General features: G+C 41.9%; 1 protein-coding gene across 3 annotated transcripts in view; it reads right to left on the bottom strand.

Annotated features, from left to right (window-relative positions):
* LOC122834324 (cadherin-4-like) overlaps positions 1 to 15215 on the bottom strand; it is a 301525-nt gene that overhangs the window by 193167 nt on the left and 93143 nt on the right. The window lies entirely within an intron of this gene.

Consider the following 15215-nt stretch of genomic DNA (forward strand, 5'->3'; position numbering starts at 1 on the left):
TTGCCAACGAACAAGCACTTTTTGTTTTTATCAATATTAAGAAATTATTGACTTAAATAAGCTCATAACTTCGCTGAAATGTTACTTACAAATTCCTTAAGTCTTATTCCAGGTGCACTAAGATATTTGCAATAGAAACTTGACCAAAATTACTTGGTAATATTTTGTGTTTTTGCAGTGGATTAAAAAAAGAAAAAGAGAAGTACAAAAAAAATAAAAACTTGTATGAAATAGAACGTCTCTCGGTAAGCATGTCTTTTTAGCACCACTGGCCGAGTGAATGCAGAGGAGACTGCAAAAAGGTTATTGATGGGGCAGAAAATGGGTTGTATCAGTTCTTTTTTTTTTCATCCTCCCATTCCCGACACATGAACAACGCTGAACTGGTTTCCTCAGACAGGCGCCCGGATCACTTGGCTCGTCTGTATACATTTTAAATCAAAGGTAATGCGGCTCTTTAAGGTGACTTCTGCTTCATGCCCACCAAACTGTCGATGCACTGCAGGCCTGATCACCGAGGGCCTCTGTTCTTCAGAGTAAAGGATTGTATATGTGCTCTGTGTTGGAAGCAGCAGCCACTCTGGGGACATATTGATGAAAACTTGAGCGGAGAACTTTGTGATTTATGGTGCTTTGACTTACTGCCGCAGTTACAGACGAGCGCAAAGCCTGGACAGGAGTTCAGCACAAAGAAAATATTCACACATCACGGACAGCCGGCGTGTCTATACATCAACTTCAAAAGTCATAACTTGAGATTGGGGCAATTCTTTACCTCCCCCCCAATCCCTCCTTCCACTCCTTTCAGAGATGCCAACTGTCAATACTCACTATGAGTCTCTGCTGGAGGTGAGTAATGGGGGAGAGGGGGTAAAAACATTTACAGTGCTGAAGGTCAACTATCTGCAGCACGCTGAATCCTAATGCAGACATGGGGCTTTTTCTTGACCTGTGCTGCTAGTAGGAAAAACAAGAACAAAACAAAAATGTATACATATTTCTGTTGTATCTTTTATTCATTGGGGGCGGGAATCATCAGACTAGACTGGAAGGTTGAACGTTGAAGTACACAGCCTTGCAAAAAAAATATTTATTTCTCTAGAACCTTTTGACAAATTTAATGGGTTTCTTTTCATTTAACATGAAAGACTTGCACAAAGTACTGGACATTTGTAAATGGAAAGGAAAATGATATGTGATTCTTTAATTTTTTTTCTTTTACAAATAATCTGCACAGTAAAAGACCAAAATGTTTGGACTATTCTTTTTTTATTAATGTAATAAATTCAGCTGTCAGGTTTATCGTAGATCCCCTTTGGGTTTAGGTCTGAACTTTGACCCTTCTAACAATACATAGATATAACTATCCTATTGATGTTTTTTCCTCTGTTTTGTTGCCTCAGTCTCTTCATTATCTTTACATGAAGGAATTCACCATCGACTAATAAGTGTATTTGACCCTGTCAAGAGTCAAAAACAAAAACACAACATTCCTTTGCCTCCAGGTGAACATGCCGTAGTTTTACTTGTGGTAGCAATTAATTTATCCTGCCATCCAAAAGCATGAAAAATGTTGATAAGTACCAGAGATTAGCTCCAACCTGAGCCCAACCGCCATCTTGAAACACACCGCACAACGTGAGTCAGTCTGACCCCAGTCGACCAAACGACCTACATCAGCCTGTTCACTTTTAACCAGGCACCATCCAAAGCTACCTCTAAATCCGTGTTTTCCTGAGTCAAGAGAGGCTGCCAAGTAAACGCACCCGTTTTCTTGACAGACTGAAGTACTCAATGTGGTTTCTATAGTGCAAATGTAGCAGAAGAATCACACCATTCCTTTTGATACCACATCAACAGCTACATGAGGAGAAACTTCAAAGTTTTTTTTTTTAATATATTATTATTATTTTACTACTTGAATGTTGTCCGGTAAGAGCTTAAGGGAAGGGTATTATTTCCAGACACAGTGCCATTGTATACCACAATCAAGTAACTCTATTAGCTTCAGTGAGCATAAAAATGCTGCATAAACGGAACTTAACTTAAAAGAGATTTGCCTTCTCAAATTGCCACCTTGAAATTGGCGCATGTCTCCTTAAGAAGCTCCTGCTCTTTCTGACACTCCGCCTTCAGCACAACAGCTCAACAATTCTCCATTATGCCATTTGCAACCATTCTCAGGAGCAATGGACTGAAAAGTAGTTTGTATGAAATGTTCAGCAGGCTAGGAGTTCCACCAGGAGTTTGCCAAATGCTGCTGCCACTAGTCTGGAGGAGCTGGGTTGGGGAGGTGTAACATGATACAAAGCTTAAAAAAAAAGTTGATTTTACATAACACCTCTCCCTTTCAATGAAAATGTGAAGTAGATGGTTTGAGGGTAGTCAACATAATGCTAGTAGAGAGAAAGAAACTGGACACACTGAACATGCCATACTGAGTTTTTGCTCTTTGGCGAAAGTTCTGAGAAGAACAAAATTCAGACCCGGTTCTAGAAAAGAGCCACTGCCATCAATAACAGAACTGCCAGGTTTTTTTTTTTTAAGTTTTATCACTTTGCTCAGCTTCGCTTTGCAGGTTTGATGTGTAGGGTCCGTGTTCATGCAAACGATTCTGATTATTTGACAGCCAGCGTCAGAACTAATTAGTCTTGACAGCTGTTGCTTTTTATTTCTTTTAAAGATCTGGATCAGGGTGCAGTAAGTGCCCCTGTCAATCTGAAACCTCTGAACACTTCCACTGTGACAAGCGTCAACGTTCCTAAACCCTGAATACCAAGCAGATCTCTGAAACTGCCGTTACATTCTCTCATCTAACAAAGAGCCGCTTTCCCTGAAGGATTATGTATTTAATGGGGTGACTCAACCTTAATGTTAATGCCGTTTAGGTAGCAGCTGATTAATTGCTGCAGCGCCGCGTGTGGTTTCACTTAACTATGTAAACATCTCATGTGTTAGGACATTTGACATTTGTGGGTAAACACTGGCATGCTTTTTTTTCTCCCTCCACTCCTCCCCCCGAAACTGTAAACATTTGTTCAGAAACTGGAACTAGTGTGCTGTTTTTACTGGGGATGCGGATTTCCAACATGAAAGATGCAAACATAGGAAGAGAAAAGATGTGTTTTTTCCCCCTCCAGTGGCATTGGAGTTGGTGGGGATGCATTGCGTACCCCTCAGCCTCCCCCCAGCCTCCCCGCGCCCCCGCTGTGACGAACTGGTGCTGACACAGCCAGATGTTTAGTTAAAATGCAGATCTCCAGCATGGGACGGAGGGAGGAGCTGACACACGCTTCGGGGACTTTAAGCTGCCAACTGCTTCCCCGCAGCCACCGTGCGTCTCCGTAGGAACCGCGTACGTCTGCCCGGATCTCGTGCGATTTGCATTCTATGTTGAGCGTCTGTGCTAATACGCGCACGCGTGCGTGTTTGCGTGTGCGCGGAAGCGATCATCTGGCAATTTAAAAAAAGTACGTTTAGGAATAGTCGGCGACATATGCGGGCGCATGCCGCTGTGCATGTGAGGAGTACTACATTAAACATATGTCTGAACCGAGGTCTCCCGTCGCAGTTTACTCTTTGCGCTCCGCCGGAACAGACTGCTCAGGCTTGCACAAAAACAGGCACTGCTCTCTCTCTCTCTAACTCACACACGCATGCATGCATGCACACACTGCTGATTCATTGCTTCCATGCATAGTGTGATGCTGCTGGGCGGACAGAAACATCTGCAAACCTCCATTGCCGTGCAAAGGTTCTACCTCGCAAACTTTTCCCTGTGGTCTAATTACACAGTGATGTGCTTTAGTGGGAAATCATTTGATAGATCATGCAGTTCATAAATGTGAAACAGAGTAAAAAAAGTATACATGGTTTTGCAAAATTCTTAAATCAGTAACAACTGACAGTCGTTTGTGTTCGGCCTCCCCAAGGCAACAATATCCACATGGAGAGATTATATGTTTATCTACTATTGTTTGTTAAAAGGAGCTTAAACTCAGTCAAATTGAATGGAATATCCACTGATTCTTAGGTAGATTTAGGCCCGGACTTCAACCATTTCAACATCTGACCTAAAACAATCAAGGATTCATCAGTATTTAGCTCCGTTCAGCCTCAATGTCCGTGTGGAGGAATAATTCCCACGTGATGATGCAGCCAGCATCATGTGTCTTTATTTGGCCAGTGTGTTTTCCTTTCCGTAGCATTTTGAATGCAGGTAAGGAAAAATGTTCCATTGTGAATTCATCTTAGCAGAGCACTTTCTTCTGTATTTGCTCTCTTACCTTTATGCCTCGTGGCAAACTGAAAGCAAAACAACTTCTGTCTTTCTTTCTGCAGTGGCTTTCCCCTTGCCACATTTATCAAATGTACAGCTAACTGTTGTCTTTCATACATATTGCTCTGTGCATCTCTTTAAGAGCAAAGTTTATCTAGTTAGGCCTGTGAGACGTTCAAAGATAGAATGTCATTTTGTGCCCTCACTTCCAACTCTTTGCATCAGGCTATAATGTTATTCCCTCATCACAAACATATCTAGAGTGTCACTTTGATTCTTTCATCTATGTTTGAGAAATACCTTAATCTCCCACGGCAACCATTCAGTTGTGAAAAGCGCCTGGTTGGAACTAGCTGAAGTCTTCAAGCTTTCTGCTCACAGAGCAGGCCTCCACCCATTTCCCCCACTCAGCTCCTCCAGACTAGCCAGCAGCTATTAGCAGACACCTGGTGGAACTGCACATCTCCTGAGCTCATTATACGAGCTAGTACTCTGAGCAACGCCACTAAAAGTATTGCTGTGGGGTTAATAGAGGAGAGCAGTTGTGATGATTTTCTGAAAAGTTGAAGTTTTTAAAGAGACAAAGGCCAAATTTCAACGTGTTAAATTTCTCTTAAATCATTAGATACATACAGCATTTGTACTACAACTGAAGGTAACACGCCCCACGCTCCAAACGTGGGTCGTGCTAACACCCTGCGCCACCACAGAACGCCCCTAACATGGTTATTTGTGTTATAAAATTATATGAGGCTGGAAAAAAAGTAGCACCGCCCCTTTAAGGTGGCTAAACACCACAAGTTTTAGCCTCGAGTTAGAATACATTTTCAAAATCTCACATCTGTTTTCTTCAACTTTACAAGTACGTGCTGCTCTGTGTTGGTCTGTTGCTGCTCGTGGTTGTTAACATGGCATTATAGCAGAGTAAGAGGTGGAGCTGATGGAGAAAACAGCAGCATTATGTGAATGAGATCGCATAATGAAGCCCATCATCAGAGCAACCCTGTCATCATTTTCATCGTCGTCATCCTGTTGGTTCGCTGGAGCCGCCGGTGCTGACTTTAATGGCATCAATCATGGTTTAAAATAGCACGCACTTGAGGACGAAGAGGCCTACAGGTGAGACGTAACGTGCTAAGACAACACGCTTTCTCTTCCCCCACCTCTCGCCCCGTTTCGGCCAACCACCACTAACCCTAATCTCTTTCCCCAAGTAGTCTGAGTTAAATAAATGTCTGTCATTAAGGCCGGTGGAGGATGACAGAGGGCTGGAGAAGATCAAGAGGCAGGTAGGTAAGCTACGGAGGATGATGCTTAGTTACGCCCCGCAGATTCAGAGTCTGGGAGGGAGGCGACGAGGGTGAGAGGCAGAGTGATAACGCCCAGGAGCAGTTTCTCACCGCTTGTGTTCTCTGGAGTCACACGTTGTGCATGACAGAGGTTGGTGGGGGGTTGGGGGAGAATTGAGAAAAGGAGAACAAGCAAAAAATAGATTTCAAGCTGTTATGATTAAAGACGAGGCGCACCTAGATCTCTGCGGCAGCCAAACAGTCTCTTTTCATTTGCTCCGTGTCAGCTCATCGCCTCCCCACCCCCTCCTAACTCATCTCCCTGCAACCCCATTTAATCATTAAGGCAGCAAAGAGCACCGCTGTCTGCTCACCGAGTAACAGAAGCCACCCTTCATATCCCCCAGGCTTCTAATGACAAGCAACAGCTAAAGGGTACTGTGAAATATCTCGCATCCACCTAGGACTCGTCCCGGCAGTCACATCTGTTCCGCATGCGGCTGTAAGGAAGTGGCTTAAGGCTCCTATCAATCCCGTCTGATGATCCCCAAATGGGAATACTTCACTGCAAGTCTTAGCTAACCTGCCCTGCTATTTTAACAATCTCCCCTGGGTCTGTTAGAGCTCCATTATGTGTCTGCTGGAAGGAGACATTATGAAGTGCATGTCAAAACATAGAAAGCGTTTCGTCCAAGTCCCTGCAGTGTGGCGTCGCTGCAGCCAGCTCGGCTCCGACGGTCGGGTTAAAGCGTGTGGGAAACGTGGGCTCATTGCTAAACCACAAAGCAAGGACGGGTGAGGTTTCAGCCGGACTTGAAAACCAGTTTGTGTCTGGCAAGTGTCTTTGATCTCGACACGCAAGGACAAAGTGCGTGAGCTGGTTACTGGATGGGGCTTTGTAAGTGGACATGGCATTTCAGTAGCTGCTTGGAGAAGTTCAAAGTCTTTATACTGGACTGAAATGTCTTTTCTTTCTCCTCCTCAAGCTTTGATTTACAAGCTGCTGTTGCCCAACAAAGAATGCAAAGCGCTGAGACTGACCCTAAGAGCCTATTTGCTTCCTGGAGCAAATACCACGATGGACCCTTGGGCGTTCGCTGTAACCCCACTGCCTAACTGGTCCGCAGAGATAACTTTCTGACAGATTCGGACAACGGGATATGACAGGTGGAGGGACACAAATGAGAGAGACGCAATGTTTTAAAGCAGGAATACTTGGAATTTGGCAACGTCATCCGATAAACAACATTTATGCCCCAAAACTGTCACAGTTCCCCAAGTCTTGGTTTTAACATTTCTGCAGATGACTCTCGAGAAACAAAGCGAGATATTGACTATTTTAGATCGCATGCTTTGAGACGATTGCTTTCATCATTCCAGTTCTTAGCAGGTAAGCATTAGCATGAAGGTGACTCATCCTTTACGGGTATCATAACTTCAGCACAACTGCCAGGGCTGTACTTTGGGAGGTATTAACCATTCCATGAAGAGAGCAATCAGGGGGTCAGGCATTGATAGGGTTTCCTCAAAAGTTCATCTTGAAATTGTCCAGTGAAAGTCAATGCTTTGTAGAGCAAGCATTGTTCCTCCGCATCAAAAATGCTTGACTATGTCCAAATAAATGCTATTTTGGGCACTGGTGCACATTTATGTTAAAACTGGAAAAGGCCCAATTGTTCATAGCTCCCATGGTAAAAATATCAGATTTGTCTTTGTGTGCTTCTTTCACTGGAACTTAGGAACATAAGCCTTCCTAAGTACATTTCACAAGCTGTACATTTCACACAATTCAGTCAGGCAAGCAGGCTTTCCAAGGACTCACCAAACTCAAGTAATTCAAATTCAGATTATCAAACAGGAGAAGATAATTGATCAATTCAGAGAATGTGTGTCTATCGCTCTAGAGTCCAGCAGCTCTACCTGAATTAATCCAACATTCTGCTATATTGTAGGGCTTCAAAAGAAAAACCATCCTCTGAGGCTTTCCACGCACCGATGCTGAGCTCACCTGAAAGCCTCTGTAGCCATTGACTTTGCTATTTGTTGGCAACTCTGCCACACTGTACACCTCATTATGTGCCGTTTCCTGCTCTCTGGTTTTATGTGGCCTACAGCTTCATGGCGGAGTTGCTGTTGCTCCTAATTGCTTCCACTTCAGGATACCAATAAGTGTTGACTGGCAGTGAGGAAGCGTCTGCATAGGTGAATTCTCTGGGCTCTCAACAGAGACCAGTTCTTCGTTTCTGAGAGCCGTCTGCATGTGTGAGCGGCTTCACGTCATACTACTCTAGCCATGGGAATCATGGGAGAACCTGCATGTATGGGTTTAGAGGGGTGTTTATGTTTCAGTCTTTCAGTAACTTTGCTCAGGGTAACCAGAAATTACTGAGACAATGGAGCAAGAATGCTTGTCTGGTGGGAAACGTCATTACATTTAGCTAAAAAGTGCAGACTTTGCACATTTGATTGTGAAAGTAGACCAAATATTTATGTTAAAATCAGAAATGCAACATCATTGCTCAAATAATTTAAGACTTTCAAATGTGAGTTAAAGAGTGTTGATCAAACTACTGGGTGGAGATTATTTTGGTTGTTTTTCTGTCACGTCAAAGGTTTTCTATTGTTTTCTAGAACTTTTTCGGTTTTTTTTTTCCCCTCCAACAACTGTTTTTAAACATACGACTCTTTTTCTCAATGATTTTGCCAAAATATTGTATTTTTATTAGTTTTTTTTTCTTCTGCAACTGATCAAATCCCAAAACCCATCCCAAACTGCAAAACCCGTTTACTACAAGATTGATCTGTGCGCTTCTATGTTTCAAGAGGCCTCATTGAGCTGTGTACATTTTTTTATTTTTGTGAAAAGATCCCTGGCTATAGTTCAACAGAGACTCTGAGCAAGAAAGCAAATGTGAGAGCGAGGGTCACGTATGAGGTGATGAGTTTTGTTCTGGAAACTGAGATGCTGAGAAGGTCAAATAGAGCACTTAGACAGGCTGCGCGAAGGCACTAAGTGGACAGAGAACACATTTTCCTCCAGTGAGAAACTGAGGCAACACATTGAACCTTTTGCCTTTTAGCACTTTCAGTCACTTGCCAGTATGTTTCAATTGTGTCTGGCCGCCCGCTTCAAACTGCGTGCCCTCGTTGCACCTTTACGAATTTCTGCAGTTATGGAGGTGTTTTACAGCGTGGTTTAAAGGATAAAGTCCAAGATGGAGCTAAAATACAGTTTGGAATGATGGCAAATTCACATCAAAGCTGATAAGAGTTTGGCTACATTTACGTGGAGGTTTTAAAAATTAAAGGGAAAATTAAGAATAATGTAAGCCCTATTTTTTTCCCCCCACTCTTCATTTCAGAGTGGACAGACTCCATCAGAGTAACGCCATCAACCCACATGCGCTCATTTATGAGAGCAGAGTGGAGATAGAAAGAACGGCAAGAGAGAACAAGACCTCACTCTCAGGAGCCATAACTGCTTTTGATAGGCTCATTTTTTCTGAAGTAGCTACTGGGCTTGTAAAAAAAAAGAGTCAATATGTCTAGCAACAAACTTGCTAAATTGGCAGCATCTGCGTGAACACAGGAGTGTTCAAAGCTGAAAGTGTGAAGCCGGACAGGTGCTAAAAAAAAAGACAACAAAAAAATATAAAGAGGAAAACAACAATTATAAATCTCAGAATCAAGTCAGTTTCTTCCTTCTGTTCTCCATTTGCTCCCTGTGACTCACTCGTGTTCCTTATGTGCAGTGTTTGCACTTTTATGACATGACAATTGACTTGAACAACAAATACAATAAAAACACTTTGCAATTATGCCCACTAAAACCCACAGGGAGCAGATGTTTCCGCTTTTCTTTTTCTTTTCTGGTGTCACGCTGTCGTTTGTCTACATAACCTCGGCGAGATTAGCTTTTCAATAAAAACAATCCTCTGTGAAGCAAACGCAACTGTGCCCTATTATGGGTGGCAGGATTGCAGTAAAATTCCATCATCCCCCCCCAATTCAGTCTCTTATAGCACCAATAAACCCCAATTTGATCTGTTCCAGTATAACAGCGAAAAGCAGACGTAACATTTTGCCATAAGGAGAAGCACAGCTGTGATTATGTGCCTGACCTGCATTGAGACAGCAGAATACAGACATACATGGTTTTGATAGACCTTTTATTTTCTGCATTGTACATTTAACCAATTTTAGACGGTTCACTGAAAAGAGAAGAAGGTTTTTTTCCACACTGGGGCTCCATGGCATCTTATGACACCATATTTGAATAAAGTCTGTTATGTGGTGATATATACTTCTGCCATCAACATTTAACTTTGTCTGGTGAAGTGACTATAAGTTATTATTTTAAGTCCTCTTTGAGTGCTTTACAGAAGCACTCAAAGATGTTGCTTTGCCTTACAAAGCAACATCTAGTTGTTGTTTTAGCTTAAGCTATCACTGTGAGCTTCGGTTTCAAAGGTTTGTTCTAACATCCTGTATCCATATTTAAGACTCGAAAGAAAGAAAGAAAGAAAGAAAGAAAGAAAGAAAGAAAGAAAGAAAGAAAGAAAGAAAGAAAGAAAGAAGATAAGTAGCTTTGACTTGCACTGTTGTTGACGGCTCTTGTGGCTAATCGACGACGCTCGGCTGCGAAAGCATTCAAATAGCCACCAATAATTTTAGATGGCTTTTGTGGCAGTATTGTGAATGGGTTAAAGAAAAATATAAATAAGAAACCATTTATAAGCACTGGAGAATAGCACAGCTGGCTAACTGCTAGTAGCTAATGACGCTTAAGCTAGCATCTGATTTGAAGGCCTCTGTTGGCACAAACAGGGCTAGCTTTGCATTTTAAGAACATCTCAACAGAATGAAATCATCTAACATACTTTTGACTGCTAAAGCCAATGCTAAATTATTCAACACTGAACGGATCAGTGCAGTGGTTTGAGATCTAAAACCCTAAAAAAAAACGACTGTAAATTGAGTGGTTTTATACTTTGTTTTGCATCAGCACCATGTTATAAGTGCAAGCTATGTTATATATCAACAGTCAAACTTTAAATAGAGTATCGCACACTGAGCAGACGCAAACAAAGTTGACAAAAAATAAGAAAACCAAGTGCAAAATGCATTTTTCTTCCTTCAAAGTTTGAGTCAAGCCAACTTTAATCATCACTTTCTGTGTTTTGAGCTCAAGCCGGCCCCGCCGTTCAGCCGGGGTCATTGATGTTCTGCAGATTGCGTGCTGGCTGTATACGCGCTGGCATTTTGTGCGACGTTCCCGGACAAACCAAGCCGGGGAAACAAGCGTCTAATAACAGGGGGGAGGTTGCTTTTCAGCTGCGTCTGCCTCCTTTAATTTTCATCAGTTTTGACAAGCCCATTAAACGAATCTGAGGACCCAAAATAAATATGTTTGTGCTGAGCTAACGCGACAGGCAGTGATCACACCTCGCAATATCGGAGGCGAAGGAACTAATTTTAATTAAAAACGCGGCCGCCGCGGACGACATGCTGGGCATCACAAGCAGGACTTTTGCCTTCGGGCGCTGAAACTTTACGCAAGCCCGGCACAGCCGAGTGCCATCCCCGACAAAAAGCAGAAACGGTGCAAATTATCAAGACCGCACGCAAAAACAACTACGGCAGATGTCATAAAAATATGTTTCTTTACCATAAACACATTGCCTCCTGGCTGGGAAGCAAGTACTAGTATGTTTTTTTGTTGTTGTTTTTTTTGACTATGTTTGAAAGAATCAAACCAAGGTTGTATCTTCTTGTTGCAGATTGCTCGTTTCTAAAGCTCGCAGCATGTTAGCTCGAGCTAGTGCCATGAGAGCCGGTGGTCAGACTGAAAAGAAAAAAAAAGAAAAACAGACTGAGCAGGCCTGGGAATCCTCAGTGGACCGTGCAGGACAATCGAGCTTCAGCAGAGACACTGTCAGCACTCAGGTCCACTGACAGCCAACACCTATTCTTTTCTAAGGATGACATCCTTAGCGGCGGACATTGTCACTCACTGGAAAAACACGGAGCGAGACCACCGCGCTGTCAGCAGTGTTAGCAAAAGACAAAAAAAAAAAAAAAGTCAGTTTCCATGACAACAGCTCTCTTCAAACTCTCCAGTCATTTCTGTCACAGAAGATGACATAAGTTGACTACCACTACTTTTTTTTTTTACTGCTTTTCTTCTTCCTGGATCTGCTTTGACTCATTTACTTCCTACTGAGCTGTCTAGTGTGATTACGGCTCCACATATCTCCTCTTCAGGTCCTCTTTTCTCTACTCAACCACTTTTATTGCCTTTGACACCCGTATATGGCTCAGACTTGGAGGTCCGGGTCAGAAGCACAACTGATGGGACTTAAATGCGTTTGCTTTAGAAGTTAAAAGCCTCTTTTTAAGAATGCCTTCTGGCGTTTTGTTTAATGCCAGAATACAATCGGTTTGCTGGGGAGGGGGAGTAATTTTTGGATAAAGTTCAACTGAATTCGGTAAATAAGAAAATGGGTTTCACAGGGCCCTTGTGGGTTTCTTATTTTACTGCCAAAACCACTGTAATAAATTGACCAATACATTTGATGTGTATCGATTTTGATGACGGCACTTTTCAAAATGGGACGTTTCTCACGTCACTGGTTTCTTAGTCGTCAACTGCCAGTCTTCACGTGTTTAACCTGCCAAACTCACAGCCTACAATCCGGGTTTGCCTAAATAGTCTTAGTGTGTTTCCACTTTTAGAGCAACACACAGAGAAACAGAGACAGTACTGGCTGCTGCAGGCTCCTGTCCAATAACACCTAGTGACCTGTTAGGCAGCTACAGCTGCAGTTTAGGGGAGAAGAAACGCATTTCGGTACATTCTGCCCACATAGTGATTAACTGGAACCATACAGAACTGTCCTATGGTGTAATAAACCCAATTTAAAATACCACAGCTTTATAATAACATAGTATTAACTCAAGCATCTCAAATATTTATGTCATTGAAAACTGCAAACCAGCTACTAGTTTGCTAACAGGAGTTTAAAAACAGTCTTAACCTGAAGTGAGTTTCCACACACTGACTGACTGTACTGATTAAGAACAAAAAAATGTACCAAAAACCCCAATTGTTTTTTTTTTTTTCTTTTCTTTTCTGTAAGTATACCAAAAACAAAGGAGCTTTAATTTGGGTCACTCTGGTACTTTCCTGGAAATCCAACTAAAAGATTTTAAACCATGTTTTGCCATTACATCTGAACAGTTTTGAAATGACTAATTCTAACTGCACTGTAAGTGCTGCTGCTGCTGCTGCGATATCGATCGTTTTAGTAACTTCCAGTAACATAATGGCAGGTTCAGTAAAGAAGAATGTTTCGAAGCAGTATTTTTAAAGTAACAGGTTTGGAGTTTATGTAATTGTTCAGGTTTTTTGTTTTTTTTTTGTCTGTTTCAACAATAACAAACATACGGACTTGTCCGGCTTTGCAGGTTCATGTCAGGACGCTTGTTGCAGCGTATGCTACTCTGCCTACCATCAAAAGCTTGACTTGAGGCCTAAGTAGTTGCATCCACCCAAGCTGGACAGAATTATTTCTGCAATCAGTTGATTATTGTTTCATATATACGTCTGCTGTTTTCAAAAATCCCCCAAATAAAACACACAAAAAACCTAACCCCACATTTATCTGTCCACGACGACTACTGACCAGCAGACGGTTTAAAAGGATTAACAGCACTGCTGAGAACAGATGAGGCAGGATTTAGGTTTAAGAAATAACAAGTAACGTCGCCGGCACCCTTTTATGAGCCGGAATAATTCACTAACGTGTGACAATCCTCTGCCTAAAGCAGAAAATTACAATTTAAAAAGAGTCAAACACTGAAGCAATGGCCGGCATAAACAAAAGCTATGGTCATGGAGGTCATGGGGATGTGGTCATTGTTCTCTTTTTGCTAGGGCTGCCTCCAATTCACTAAAGATATGAGGATAAAATCTATCATCTGATAAGTAAAAGATGTGAAAGACTTCAAAGAAATAAAAAGGCAAGGTTGAGGTGAAACGGGGTCTTGGGTAAATATTCAGTTATCCCCCCACCCCCGTCTTTATTTGCCCTGCCTTGAGTAAATGTCAGGCTATGCTGGGAACTGGCAGTAACAGCTCATTATAAAAAGTTTGAAACTGAAATATATCTCACCTCTTCTTTGCCAAGATGCAGCAGAAGAAAATATATTAAATAAGCTGAGTCTGATATCTGTACCATGCCATAAGTGCAGGCTATGGTTTGAGTTAAAAACAAAAAAAAACTTTAATGGTCCACCAGCAAAACAGAGGCTGATGCCCCGTACCAAACGTGCAATTACAGTCACTTTGTGTCTTGTACGATAAAATTAATCATTACCACTGCAGCATGAAAGAACATAATCTGGCCCGCTCCCAGCCATTCCCCAAGGGGCCCTGATTTGTGATCGCATCTGAAGATAGACTGCGCATTCAATCAACAATGCAGCTTTCAGCTTTCAGGCCACCCTGCTGAAACGCTTGAGGGATACACGAGATCAATAAAGATAAATTAATTACTACGCTGCCAATAGGGAATTCTGCACGGCCTGAGTTACTATAGAAACACAAAACCGCACGGCAGGCACCGACATCGTAGAGACAAAAAAATAAAATAAAATAAAATAAAATAAAATAAAATAAAATAAATACAGGGGCTGGGGGGGGGGCGTGTAATATCCGCGCCATGACAAACAGGGTCCCAGAGAGGTCTGTGAGTCGCCTGTGGCAAGTCATGATCATTTTGCTGCACCGATGACATTAAAAAATAGCCACTGGTTTGATGCAGAGGAGCAGCTGCTTCCATCAGAGACATTCTGCAGCCTGGAAACTGCAGCCACTCAAGCAAAAAAAAAAAAAGAAAAAAAGAAAGAGGACGGGGGAAAAAAATGATGCTAGCTTGCCAGGATGGGTTTGTGTCTCAGTAATGTGAGCACAAAACAACAAGTTTATAATATGAAGCCAATTAGAAGAGAAAGCAAGATGAAATGAGAGAAGGAAGGGACACCCAACTTTTTTGAAATGGTGTTATGCAAGAAAGATCAGAGTAATACATAATTGTGAAGTGGAAACATGAGAGAGAAGCAATAAACAGGCTCCAGATACGATTGAATCCCAGCACAAAGATAGCGATGCTAACACAAACAACGGAAACGGAAGGAAGACCAACAGGTAGCAAAAAACACACAGTTAATCTAGAAAACAGACACAAAAATAAGCAAAATCTACACGTAATCGGAGAAGATATTAATAAAACCAACCAAAGAATGGAACAAGCAGGGCGACGCGAGCTAAGCTAGTCACGATGAGGCTAATGGTGTTTTTTTTTTTTTTTTTTTTTTAATATTTTATGTTTAAGTTAACAAACAAGACATCAAGACAGCAAAACATAACAAATTTGAGGCTTATTTTCCAAAGATAAATATGTGAAAATTAAGAAAATGGGCATCAACACGAACACTTTCCATAGTCAACATGAATAAATCTTAATTTACAACAATTTTATTACATGTAAGTTTCTTATTTACAGTCTATTCCTGATTCTCAGAAACCAGTGACGCATGTTCTCCTGCGGGATCTAAAACGTTTTAAATCTGCGACAGAAGAAGCT

Source organism: Gambusia affinis, linkage group LG07 (genome assembly GCF_019740435.1).
Source record: "Gambusia affinis linkage group LG07, SWU_Gaff_1.0, whole genome shotgun sequence".
Classification (NCBI taxonomy): domain Eukaryota; kingdom Metazoa; phylum Chordata; class Actinopteri; order Cyprinodontiformes; family Poeciliidae; genus Gambusia; species Gambusia affinis.